Here is a 14,441-nt window from a genome sequence, read left to right as displayed (position 1 = left end):
AGCTGGAATAGCTAAGACATTTCAGGGCAGAGGAAGGCGGCTCGTCTGGAGAGAAGGGCGCGGCAGGCCGGGCATCCGAGCCGTGCGGCTAACAGCTGTCTGACATTTAAAGGAGCCTGCCGGTCATCTGAGAGGATGCTGCATCAGTGCTGTGGCTGTGATGCACTTGAGTTGCTTTAACAGGCTTTTTGCGCTGACATTAGAAAAACAAATGCGAGCTTAGGCAACACCCTCTTGGAAGAGCACTCAGAGTAAGCAGAGACCAGCATGCCCGACCTACATAAACATATGAAGGCGTTGCTCTTTTGAAGATGTAGCAATCAACATTTTAAACTTTATGAAATAATACGTGGCTGTATACATGCACGGGGCACCATTATATACTGAAAATGTCACAAATGAATTCATTAAGCCCACTCCTTAGTTACTGTTGCTATGTCAATCAAAATTTCAGCTATAGCATTAAACACATTTAGCTTAGAGAATGGATGCAGCTTTTTCAGTGTAACCTGTAAAACTATTATGAGCTCATCAACCATGAACTGATCTGCTACTAACGGAGCATGAGCAAAGTTTGTGCAAGCAAAAAAGGTCAAGCTAAGACACGCCCCCACCGCAAATCTTCCTTTGTTCAGTTCTTTGCTTTGGTTTGGCGCGGGAGGAAAAGCAGGTCGTCTGTTAGGCAAAAACACTTGATTGATTGTATGAATGAGTTACCCATATTTGAGGCTCATATAGGTTAGGCCATGTAGGTGCCATGGCAGTTCAGCCCTTAGAGGGCCTTCTGTGGCCAACATATAATAGGCTTGCCCATAAAAACTCATAGTTACCCCACAGTCCCACAGTTCACCCACACCTACCCACTGTGGGTCCACGGGGGCACATTCACTGGCAAATTATTAGGAAATGTGACTATTGTGGACATGATGAAACTACAGATTTATTACATTGTCAGGAAGATGACGCTTGAAGAAAATGATTGATTCAAAATCTCAGTAACATGGAAGTTAAAAGAACCCCGGTTCAGAAATCTGCCAAATCAAATCTGCGCTGCTGCTAATGTGGGAACCCTTGTGAATAAGGGAGCATTTGAAAGTAGTATTTTTTCCATATTCCATATCAGTTGGTGGTGGTAATGTACCATGGTGCATATCTGGACTCCAGTACTGGCGTGAAATGGAGGCCACATCTGGGCCCTGTAGAGTAGGGCGGCTGAGTGTGGGCACGCTGTGGGTATGCTGCAAGCCTACTGCCTGCTTACACTGTGAGATTTCACTGCTTTGTGTAGGCAGCCCACAGCCAACCACAGTGCAGGCCCAGATGTCTCCTACATTTCACATCAGCACTAGGGCCCACAGTGGGCCGCCTACTGTGGCTCTACACAACTTCCAAGCAGACATGTATTCTGGGTATTATCAATGGGTTCCTGCACAAGTTCCACAGAAAGTTCTTCTGTTTTTGTGGAAACTCTAAACTACTTTGTTCATGTGGCTTTATTTACGTTTGAGTTGCACTACATCTTACAAAGTGCTTCAAATACTTATTATAGCACCAGCGGGGTCGAGTACTTCTTTAGTCATAGCAGTCCAAAGACGATGAACAACAGTGTCATCCTGTTCAAGTGTCATCTAGTTTTTCCTCATCAGTTTTTTTTTTAATCAAAGAAAATCATTTTATGTTTGATCTAAAAAAAAAAAAAAAAGCTGCAGACGTGTTTTTGTTTTGTTTTTTTTCGAAACAAATCATTAGTGAAATGTCTAGACTGTTCTAAGGGTCAACGAAGCACACCGCTGAATAGCATCAGTCTTAGTAAAGTGTTGTGATTCATGGTTTACAGTGGCTCAAGCTGGCACAGCTCAGAGTCTATTTTAGTTTGTCTCTGTCCCACCCAGCAGCTGCTGTTTGAGTCACAGCTGTTTGAAAGATCCCCTTCCCAGAACAGACTATCCACTTGTTTTGCATTAGATGATAATGTTTATTGAGGACTATATCTATTCTACTAAACGCCATATATAGATCGACCACCTCACCAAACTTGGCAGTTGGGAATGTAAAGCAGTGAAATTCAATGTTGTAAAAAGAGAAGCTGTCTCAAGCTAAAATTGAGTGGTGACATATAATGACTCATTATTGCTGCTAATCTTAATATTATTGTTGTTGTTCTGTCGAGTCGAAGCTTAGTGACATGTAGCAGCCAAAGTAACATTTTCCATTCAGTTCAATTCAGATTTATTTTTGTCACATTAACAGTCGCCTGAGGGATTTTATAGAGTAAGGTAAAAACAGCCAGACACGCCCTATGAGCAAGCGCTTGGCAACGGTGGGAAGGAAAAACTTGCTTTTAACAGGAAGGGGTCTCTGTAGATGCTCAACACTAAACAACTACTGCAACACAAACATGTTGCATTGTTTTACAAATTAGACTTGGATGATGAGTCGTGTTGGTGACACGTTTGTAAGGCACGATAACCTGAGCGCTCGGTGCCAGTGAAGAAGCCAGAGCAAAATTTATTATGAAGGTGTGGGAAGAACCCCACAGTGGGGATGCACAGGTATCACAGTTGCTATTATTTCTCCTAATCCATCCAGGCCAGCATTATAATGACGTTTACATTATGAATCCCTGCTGGGTCCCTTGAATCGCTTGTGTACGACGGGCTCCTGAACGCAGCAGCGCGGCGGTTAGCTCGGTGTAGGTGTTTAAGTGGAGCAGGCCGATGCTGCCTCCGTCCTCATCCGCAGCAGCAGCACCAGCGCCCCTCCCTCTGCTCCATCCACCCGCTGAAAGACGGTAGGATTCTTCATCGCTTGTTCTCGCGTCAGGCTCTCTCTCTCACTCACATTCTGCTGACTTATCCGCTTCTCGTTCGCGCCCGAGAGGCTTCGTAGTTATCCGTCGTCCGCGATGCTGTAGACGGAGAGGATGCTTTTGGAGAGCGGTGGTGTTTTTAGACACGGCTGCTTGTTTGAGATCCGCAGACGGTCGGAGCCGCTGGACGAGACTCGTCTGCACTGACAGTAACTACACGTGAGGCCGTGGACTGCAGCATATCATGTGAGTAAATACTAATACTGCATAGCATATGGCTGCTGCACAGCGTTTCTACAAGCTGAAACACTATCATACGCATACGGTGGCTTTTTATCGGAAGGATAGAGGTCATGCATCCTGGATTACACCTCAGCTGAAGGTGACCAAACGACTTTAGATTTGTGTGCGTGTGTGAAAATCCTAAAACATCTGCTTACAAATGCAGTTTCCCATCTGGGTTATTCATAGTTTTAAAGGAATTTTCATGTTTTCATAGATTTTATTGGAGAACTTCAGAATTCCTTCAGAAAATATCAAATTTAAGAATAAAGACTTAAAAGTCCAGATTTAAACTCCTGCTCATTTTGCTGAACTAAAATTCACCAAACCAGCACCTAGGCCATGACCTCGGTGTCTTCAGCAGCATTCAGCATGGCATCACTTCATTTTCTTATCAGAGGACAGTGCCATTTGTTTTGATTCAGAGTACACTGTCAGTAATAAGGGTAGAAGATACAAATGTAGCCATTAGGGCTAATCATAGGACATCCCAGTAACTATGTATATGTTTTCAAGGGCCACAAAGGCAGATGTGTTTCCAGCCTCAAGCCTGCTAGCAGCCTGTCTTACTCGTGTTTACATATTAACATCCAGTTTATGCTCATTTGTTAGTGAAGTGACTGCTTTCAATTCACTCGAGTAAATTTGGATGACCTGATTTTTAAGGTGAGGAGAAAAAAAAAGGCCCAGCTCATCTTCTGACCTGAAGGCAGCAGCTGAGGCTGGCTGTGAGTCTCTCCTGTGGCCAGGCTGCAGCAGCTTTGTTAGCTCATGTGAAATCTGTGGATTAGACTTCACTCTCCAAATAACACCACGCCAAAATGATGCAACAAGCTAGACAAAAATGGTCTAAAATTAGAAAGGTACATGCAGACGCACGGACAGCTGTTTTAATCCAGAAACAGGGAAGGAGAAGAAGATTAATTCCAGCCGTTAAGCTGTTTTACTTACATAATGGAAATGCTCGGCAAAGATAAACATGTTTCTTTGGTGATACAGCTGATCCATGGATATCCACTCCTGCAGTTTATTAATAATTGAAATCATTTATCGCACAAATATATCCCCTGTATTTAACCCCTTTAGGTTTCTTTACTGTTCGTCGTAGCAGAGCCAGTGGTAATAATTTAATTATTAATCATCCAGAAACTCAAGGTAACATATTCCATAGTGGATTCATATTCAACAGACAGCCACAGATTGGTTTCCAGCCCTTCAAATGTACAATCTGTTTGTTTAATGTCACACTAACCTGAATATCTTTGGGCTAAACTAAATAATCATTTTCACTTCTGATTTGAAAATTCTTCCTTTTATTTTGATATTTCTCCTAGAAAATGTAACAAAATATTGACATTTCCTAGAACACTTTTCCTGACTTTCTTAAACCCTGCAGACAAACTGGACAGAGCTACTGTGACATCACCCTTTGGATTGGTAGTTATCATGTTGAAGCCTAATTGTTAGTGCTTTGACAGTTGCCAGTGTTTTATCAGCTAATATCAGCAAGCTGCTCAGACCACCAGTGGGCCGATGTTATTGGCTGACCTATTTATTGGTCTATCGGTATACACATTAATGACAAACAATGGCTCAAAATTAAAAAGTAAAGAGGAGACAGGAGGGAAACCTTTCACTCATGGTGTGAGTGTTGATGTTGCACAATTTGTCACCGATGCCACAAACACAAAATCTAGCTGATCTCAGCACAGCTGGACAAGTAAACAAATCATTAAATAACTACAAATAACAAATGTTAGTTTATTTTCTGTGTCTGAAAGAAAGAAATAATCATTTGCTGATATATTTGAATATTGGATTTTTAAAAAGTCTTAAAAATCTTAAAATTCAGTCAGGTGCCCCCAACTATAGATGGGCTGGCTGTGAATTCATCACACAGATGTCATTGGTACTCCAAAAGGCACCAGCAGCAAACACGGAGACAGGTCTAATTTAATTACTTGAATTAGCTCTACAGATGGCCACGCCCCCAACGTTAAAGGTTTACAAAGGAATTAAGGAAGGTGCATACAGTTTTTATACCAGGCTCTAAACGTGGTTACTTGTGCTGTAAGTCGGGGATTTGAACGTGGAAGTCTGTGGGGACCGGCTCGTTTTTCTGGATCAGTCTCAAGTGGCTGTTAGAGGATCTGCATGATATTCTCTGCTATTTAACTCACTGATTGTACAAACACATTGAAGTTATGAGAAATTGTAAACATCATTTGTGTCAACTAAACAAGTTTGTTGTATAGCTGAAAGCTACACTGCCCTGTTAAAACCCTGGCCTTTACTGCGCCCTGTGTCTTTGAAATGTCCTTGAGCTGCTTTTGTCCTGCAGACTGCAGGATGTCCACACGCACACTGAGCACAGCAGCTCAGGTCACTGGGGACCAAATGCCGCCGGATTCTTGTTTCATAATGTCCAAATCCAGCGGATCAGGTTTTATTCTTTGGGTTATTAGAGGTTTGCACAGACTCACCGTCCAACAAAGCATCCCTTCCCCAAGTAACCCCCACACTGCCCTGCACTGTGGTCTGTGAACTCCTGTAATGCCTTAGGGTGGGTGTGGCGTGCGTGCTGAGATCAGCAGGATGGGACGGGGTGCGGTCACACTGGATGTCCAGCAGTGGGGATAGCACCACACTGATAAAGCTTTGGCTCAGGCTGACTGAGACTCAGCTTCTTTTACAAACAGACAGTTGTCAGTGTCATACATTAAAACAGCAGAGGTGCAAGGGTGCTGCTACTTTGCCTTCACATTCAAAGATCACAGGCAAAGGAATGGGCTAAAAATGAGAGCCCAGATTCCACACCCACATACTAAAGACCACAATGCTTTGCAGCCAGGGGCATACTAAACTCCTCAGGTAGCAAATTGTAATTACCTACCGACATTTTAGCATCAGCACAAGAGCCTGGTGCTGATTGGGCAAATAGTTCATTACCTGCATATACAGGAAAAAGTTAATAAGATGCAAAACGTAGAGACGAGCATCAGGGGTGATTTGCAGCAAGACTGAGAGGGAAGGTTTGTAATAAGGGACTGAGACCAGCTATGATGATGTGCTGGAGGCACACAAAAAACAGATGAAGGACGGCAGTGCTGAAGACCAGGAATGAGGAATGATTACTTTTTGGCAAAAAACAAAATATTCTGTGACTAAAGCTGAACCTTTATTGGAGACACACGTGTAGACAGCAAAGACACTAAGACACGGAACATGGAGGGCAACGTGACATCCTGCCCAGGGCTCGCAAAATCTCTAGCCGACGTCCCGGGGTTATTGTGTCTTCCAGTCGGGCTACCAAAATCTATCTCAGCCCTGCCTGTCGGGCTTTCATAGGAAAGGAAAATATATGTCAATGCTTTTGCGTTCTTTCACAAATTTAACTGGGAGTTTCCCCCTGACTCGACACACGCCTTTGTTGCTGGGACCAGTAATTTTAGGAAAGACCCCATAAGAACCCATGAGAAATACAAGAAATGCATTATTGCACAGTCTGCAGCATCTTTCCCAGAACAAACACCAATAAAAAAAAATACTAAAAATAACCCAAGCACAACAAGAAGTCCTGAAAAATCTGTTTAGAACAGCGTGCTATGTTGCAAAGAGTGAAGTACCACCAGCAAAATGTAGCAGTCTTTGCAAACATCACAAAGCAAACGGCCTGGATGTTGGTTCCTCGTACCCGTGACGTCAGATTCAGGATCCGACACAGACTGATTCATGTTCTTCACAGTTCTTACAGGTTCAAAGAAATTTCTGTTCAATTAGAACCAAATATTTGAGTTGATGATTGTAATTTTTATACAGTAATTTGTGTTTAACGATCTTTTGACTGATGTTTTGTTTCTTTTACAATATTGTACATTAAAAATAAGCTCGTTTTTATTCAAGCTACTTAAATTTAATTTGTTTGCCAAAATCTAAAGAGTGCCTGAAGGGCTACCAGGGATTTCAAAGTTTTGCGAGCCCTGCTGCCACAAGTACGCACTCCTCACTGTGGGTAGATTGATGCTTTCTCCTGCTCAGTGATATGGTTGTTGGGTGTAACTGGGTACAAGAAGAAAGTTTTCGTTTTTTACAGATTATAAAGGGAGGGGGGAAGTATAGCAGTGAGAATAGACATAGTGTTTCTGGCAATCAAAAATAAAGCAGTGGTGTCAGTCGGTAACTGCACATGTGTACCTAACGTGCTGTACAGTAATCAGAGGAGCTATTTTTAACTGCTGTTGCTGTTGAACATAGTTTCTATAAGTGAGAAGAGTCTTTGTTGGCAGTGTAAATGAATTTCTGCTAACGAGCTCTGTCTCTCGGTTTCCTGAGGCAAGATGTATTTTCAGCGGAGTTGAAATGTGATGATGTCAAGAAGAGGCGACGTGCAGGCATAAGATCAGGTTCAACAGGTACTGGCTTTTGTCTCTCCCAGGCTGGATACTGTAAACGCAAATGTGGTTTGAGAGCAGCTTTGACAGAGAGCTCAGGTTGGTGCCTGATGAGCGAGCGCATCCTTCTAACAAAGCATGACAAATCACACATTCACTCAGCACCATGTTGTTTGGGCTCATACTGCTCTGTTTCAAAGCTTTCAAAGGTCTTTTGTTTTAAGTTAATGATCAACATAATTAACAAATTATGATTTTTGCAATCAAGGATAAGGCGGTGAGATAAATGAATTCAGCAGCAGCAATAGTGTTAAGAGAGCATTCTCATCCCAACACATCGACGACTGGTAACATAGCGTCGGTATGTGATGAGCTGCGATAAGAACGTGTTGGTATTAACGGTGTCAACAAAGCTATCATGTCCAAGATTTGAAAATCAATTCACTGACTTGGATTCAGAGCTCACAGCTGTTGCTAACCCCAGACGCTCAGACTATGTCTGTTTTTAAATTGTTCTCCCAAGTCTTGGCAGTCAGGGAACAATTACAGTTACTAACACACATCAAAAAGGTATTCAGATTCTCCAGAATAAAAGGTTCACCTCTGACCTCTAAGGGTTAATGAAAGTTTGAGACCGTTAACATGAAGGTCCATCTTTTCTTGCTTAGATAAGTTTAAAGTGTTTGCTCCTTTCCATCAACATGCTCTGTGACACCGTTTGGTTGGACATAACTGCCCTCAGGAATATTTCCACTTCGAAGTACTCGTTCACACATTTTCGTGTCTGTACGGCGGGTCGAGTAGACTCAGACTCACTTTTTACATCTGGATGTCCCTTTTTGATACTGTGCATTCTGCAAATTCATCATGGACCTTTGCACAGAAAGCAAACATCTGCCCAGCGTCAGGTGAGGAGACCTTCAGCACAGTTTCATGCTTGTGTGACTCACGAGTCTCGGGCCTGTAACTGTGCTTCCCCAAAAATAAATATCACTCTGAAGGGTTGCATTTTGACACCCCAGAGGAGATCCATGGTGGAGGCACATGTGCAAGGGGACAGTAGGGGACTTTGGCTAAGAAGTCTAAATGTAGCACGTTAGCAGTTTTAGGATTTTAGCCTTTTTCCAAAACTCATGAATCTCACCTAATGCTGTATTCTGATGCTTTACAAATACTCTTGAATGGAGCAAAAATATATTCTATCACACATCTACAGTTATAACCACATTAATATCGATAGAGTCAAAATTAAAAAGTAGCTTTTAATATCAGAAGGACTGCTGCCGTGCCACAGGCTCAGCAACAACTGCGCTTTGATTATTTCCCCCCAGACTTGCCTGGAAACTGCATCAGTGTTAATACAACTGACAGGAGACGCAGCAGCTACAAATCAGCTACACTTCACACTTATGTCCCTCTGAGGAAATGAAGACTGGAGTGATTTCTTACATAACTCTTGGCCCCTAGAGCTTGGAGTCATGATTCACTTAGAATTGAATTGTCTGTAGTTACAGCAGTGCACTCCTCTCTTAGTTTATGTGAGAGTACAGCATCTGTACAGTGTGATGGATGGTCGCACAGTCACTCGTGATCCCCCGAAAGAAGAAATATCACTTATGTTTCGCTTAGTTGGAGCGAGACTGTAAAACGCAGTTTGAGAGAAACATGAAGGGCCTCAAACTCTGAAGTGATCATTCTCATTCAAGCCAAACTACCCCAGTGCCAGCTGGAGGTCACAGCTTAGCACAAACAGCAAAAATGTCACCAAATATAATTAATAGTAATTAGTAAGCTGCATTAATACTTGACATATGCCTTCAGTTAGCAAAGTATGTGAAAAACAGCCCATCGAGCACTCGCAGAAACAATTGTGCTGTATAAATGAGCACCTTTGTTTCTAACTGAGAGTCGAGCGCTGGCTGATGATCGAGCATCTCACAACTGTAGTTCCTGAAGCTTTTCACTGCTAGCTCGCTGTAGGCATCTCAGAACGTGGTCACAGGTTGTTGAGCTTCAGTATTACATTCGGAGCAGCGGATACTTTTATTTTGTAGAACAGTCTTTACTCTGTTTGAACCTTTGTCCAGTAAATCAGAAACCACTGTCACTCCTCAAAATTTGTACATTGCTCTTATATTTGGCGCTTCCAAGTCCAATACTGGCTTTTAGTACTGTGTTACAGATAAATGTAATGCCATTACAGTAATCCATTACATCCTCAGTAAAACAGTACTCTATGTTGGTCTGTTGCTTTCCTATATTACACAGTAATACTTGCAGACTCTGTGAGCTTTCCTGTGTAAATATTCTGAGATGACACAGTGCTTTCATCGGAAGCAGTTTGTATGAGATAATAATTGCAACATGATGAGACCAGTAACTGAACTCATTATGTTCTTATTTAGTTCTCACTACTCTGACCAGTCATAACAAGCGCACCTTATTGCTTTTGTTACAGAGGGACAGCATCATTTATCATGCTGCTACTGAAAAGAATAAGCTTGTATGGTAGCCTATAAACATAAGCTGCTGACAGCTGAAAACCTGCCAGATACTATAAGCAGCTTTTAATTGGTTTGTTTATAAGAGCTTCAGAGCAAAAATCAGAAAGCTGCACTTTAATGGAGAATTTAAAGTCTTACTGGAAGTCCAGCAGAACAAGGTTCTATGTGTCATCACGTCTGTGTGCTTTCTTTGCAACGGAAAAACTGAACTGCCACTGGCAATGTTATCCTGTTTTATTTTTAACCACCGTGGTTAGGGTGTAGGATCATGCTATGTGGAGGCACACAGAGTGACATATATGGGACGTGGTCTACTTTTACAAGTAAACACACAGCCGAGATCACTTAGGTGGCATTTTATGAAAGTGTGGCCCTCGGCTTGGAGATGATTTGGCAGTAAATGTGCCGCTGCCTGCATGGACGATAGCAGATGCAAAGCACTTCCTATCATGGAGACGGGAGCGTGTAGGCTGGTGCTGCTTTGGATGTATTCCTCAGTGCTGTGAGCACCCACTCACTATCGGACATCTCACTCAAATTTTCAAGTGTAGGGGGAAGCTTTACTTGTGCACTCTCTTGCAAAAACAACTTGCTACAAGATTTTGCAACATAGAGGTTGCACACTAATATAAAACGCTTCATAGCAGTTCTTAAATATGGATCGTTTTAGAAAGCAGGACGCTTCAAGATGTTCTGATGGATTATCAAAAAGAAAATTTCCCATGAAAAAGAAACAAGTTAAAAGAAAAAAATCAACATAATTGCTGTTTTCTAGAAATACCCACAAAAACTTATTTGGAAAGGACATGAGAAAAAAATATCAAAGCCAAACCAAGCAAGTTGTTACCAAGCAGCAACCTTGGGGAGTAAAAAACACTCAATTACATTTATACAGCGCCAAATCACAGCAACAGTCGCCTCAAGGCACTTTATATTGTAAGGTAGACCCAACAATAATATAAATAGAGAAAAACCCAACAATCATATGACCCCCTATGAGCAAGCACTTTGGCAACAGTCGGAAGGAAAAACTCCCTTTTAACAGGACTGACTGACAGGTGTCCTGAGTAGGAATGGGAATCAATAAGAATTTAGCTTTTCTGATTCCATTATCAATATCACTTTTCATTTCCATTCCATTTTGATTCTGTTATCAGTTCTCATTGGTTTTGCTTTGAAAGTCACTGCCATCTCTAAGCTGCATATCAAAGACATTACATTCATGCAAATTAATTGCATGGTGTGTGGCCAAATGTTTGTGCATGTTGGTGGTATTTCCAATCTTTCTTAAAATTAATGCATTACTTTACTTAATTACTCCCAGGAGAAAGTAATTCATGACACTACTCATTACATTACTTTCATGTTTCTTCATAAAATAACCTAAAATGCATTGTCGCATAATTACTGTTAACCAATATAAACACAAGCACAAAAGCCTATCCCAATGAGGAAACACATACAGTTGTTCTCTTAGTATTTAGTTATGAGCACAAAGCTAAGAACACAAAGGAACGATGAAAACCAGAACAAAGAGATGTTAAAAGAAATCACCATGGTGGCTTTACTTCAGAAACATGTAGACAGGTAGAAATGGAACCTGACTGCTCATTAGTTTGTTACCTGTTGAAGTTCAGGGTCTGGCTGCTGGGCTGGGGTCGGCATTCACTCTGGGTTCTTGGCTAGCTTAGCGTTAGCATGCTATCTGTGAAGGTGCTTGCAGAGAGCCACTGTCGTGTTAGCAGCATAAGCATGCAAGAAGCAAAGCAACATACAGGAGGTGTATGCACAGAGGTCTGATTAGCAAGTGAGGTACAATTGGAAACAATTATAGTGAGTTGACAATCAGGAAAGGATGGAAAACCATCAGACAGGAAATATAAACTCCAGACGCATGGCTAAATTTACCTTTAAGATAAAAAGACTAAAGAAAGAAGCTTGAGAAGAAAAGGAAACACTGAAACCTGTAACAGAACACAAGAACACAACAAGACTAAATATAAAATATAAAAAGGCCATCACAACACCATGGTGAGGTCCATTTGATATAGAGTATTAAATTATTCTATACAGCCAACATCCTGAAGCTATATTGTTCTTCTCCATCCCATTAGAGGCCACAGTGAACAGTCATCATGCAGTTGTTATTAGAAACAGCCAGAGCCAACGAGGCTGATAGACTGTCACATTTCTACTGCAGCACCTACTCTGCTTCAGTTAATCTTTATTTATTAGTGCATGCTGCTCAGCCAGATCACAAGCATGAGCCACAGAGGCCCACACTACATTTGGGCTGCATTTGTTTCCATGATAACAGTGTGAGTGATGTGTGGGCACAGAAGTGGCCTTACAGGAGATTGTCCTCAGACACGTTATTAAGTACAAATAAGGGTGAGGAGTGTGAAGCGGTTAATAGGCTTCTCAGACATGCAGAACATTTATATTAGTGGGCTGGAGTGGAAGTGTTTCGTCACACACAGAGGCAGCAGGGAAGAATGATGGGTAATGGCTACAGGATGTTTGTTTCACACACTCATATAGAGAGAGCGAGAGAACAGGCACACAGGCTTAAACACAGACGACTGGTAGAGTCATATATCACAGATGGTTACTAGATTTTTAAAGGAATTTTTCAAGGCAGGTTACTGGTGTTGGTTGAGGATGGGGCTCTGAATGCTTTTCTAGTTTGTTGTTTGGACTAACCAAGATATCTGAAACTAGCATACAGTGGTGTTAAAAGGTGTTTGCCCCCTTCATGAGTTACTGAGTTTTTTGTAACTGTTTCAGATTATCAAAGAAATTGAAATATTAGAGTAAGATAACACATGTTTTAACCCTCGTCTCACATCTTCCCCGTGTTAACTTAGCCTGTGCTAAGGCTAACCAAAGATCTGTAGGTAGCCATGAAGTGATTATTGAAGGTCAGCAAGCTGGATTTTTGTCTCCGTTTTATCTTATGTCCAAAGCTATGCTGTAAATTTTTGTTTAATTTAAAAATACAGTAGAAACATTTTTATACATCAACTAGCTAGCTAGCTTACTGCTAACTTCTAACTCCATTTGACATCATAAACCTTTTTCATAAACTCCCGGACATTTGACTTTATTGTAAAACCTGGATTATACCCTGTTGCAGACACAGACAATGATAGCTGGAGATCCGACAGCCGAATCATTCCTGATATACATCTTTGAGGCATCCGAGCAGATTCTAGCGGAGTCACGGACGTGGAAAGTATAAAACCCACTCGACACGTGGCAGAACAGCCACACTGATAATTCTTTGGAACTAAAATCTAGAATGTTGTTTATTCTGATGGTATCTTGGTGCTTGTTTTCCTATTAGGAATGAGAACTCAGAATCAGATATGGCTAGTGATATCAAAATTAACAGAAGCATTAACATTATTTGCAGATAAGGAAAGGTTCAACTCAGAGCAGCCGGGGTGTGTTTTTCTGTTGAAAACACTTTTAAAATGTTGAGTCATTCAAATTAAAACATGGCCAAAGTTAAAAAAATGAGGATTTTTGTGATGATTATAATGTGATAATAGTTAGATAAACAGAAGAGATAACGATAGCTGGGGTTAATGTTAGGCTCGACTGTACCATCAGTGGTCCTGATGTGTTTGCTGATGAACCCATTGTGACTGTTGTGACATATACAGAAACCTAAGTTTGAGCACAATTTCCCTTTGAGCTCCACATGAGGGAACCTGTGACCACGAGGAGCATTAGGAGGTGGTCAGAGGAGGCCTTAGCGGAACTACAGGGCTGTTTCGAGGTGACCGACTGGGAAACACTCTGTGAGCCTCACACCGAGGACATCAATAGGCTTACTGAGTGTATCACAGACTACATAACTTTCTGCACCGACTCCATTGTTCCAGCTCAGACTGTTCATTGTTACCCAAATAACAAGCCGTGGGTGACTAAGGACATCAAAGCCCTCCTCAACGACAAGAAGAGGGCTTTCAGAGGGGGCAATAAAGAGGAGGTGAGGAAGGTCCAGGTGTTACTAAAGGACAAGATCAGAGAGGCTAAGGACAATTACAGCAGGAAGCTGGAGTGGAAACTCCAGTAGAACAGCATGAGAGAGGTGTGGAGGGGTATGAAGACCATCACTGGATTCAGGCCAACCAACAGCAGGGCAGCTGAGGGAGGTGAGAACAGAGCTAACGAGTTGAATCTGTTTTTCAATAGATTCGACACCACAGTGTCTGCTCACACCCCCACAACCTCACCTGTGGTCAGCCTGGAATCCAGAGCCACACCACTGTGCCAGCCTCTTCTTCACATGGCGCTGTTGCCTCCTGTGAGATTTCTGAACCCCCCCCCCATCACTTTTGGTCAAGACCAGGTTCAGATGCAAATGAGAAGACTCCACTCAGTCTGCTGGACCAGATGGAGTGAGTCCCCTCGTCCTCAAGACCTGTGCCCCCCAGCTGTGTGGAG

At 42.1% G+C, this 14,441-nt stretch overlaps 1 protein-coding gene across 2 annotated transcripts in view; it reads left to right on the top strand.

Annotated features, from left to right (window-relative positions):
• map1aa (microtubule-associated protein 1Aa) overlaps nucleotides 1-14,441 on the top strand; it is a 61,166-nt gene that overhangs the window by 14,658 nt on the left and 32,067 nt on the right. The window contains exon 1 of one of the 2 annotated variants that reach the window (XM_005746673.2): nucleotides 2,975-3,055. The exons of the other annotated variant lie outside the window; for it this stretch is intronic. The gene's annotated coding sequence lies outside the window, so the exon portion shown is untranslated. Of the gene's footprint in view, nucleotides 1-2,974; nucleotides 3,056-14,441 lie in introns of those variants that run through there. 2 annotated transcript variants of the gene reach the window in all.

This window comes from Pundamilia nyererei, unplaced genomic scaffold (genome assembly GCF_000239375.1).
Source record: "Pundamilia nyererei isolate P.nyererei 1_Seehausen unplaced genomic scaffold, PunNye1.0 scaffold00181, whole genome shotgun sequence".
NCBI lineage: Eukaryota > Metazoa > Chordata > Actinopteri > Cichliformes > Cichlidae > Pundamilia > Pundamilia nyererei.
The sequence above is the reverse complement of the archived record's forward strand: the minus strand, read 5'-3'. Positions and strand labels throughout refer to the sequence as shown.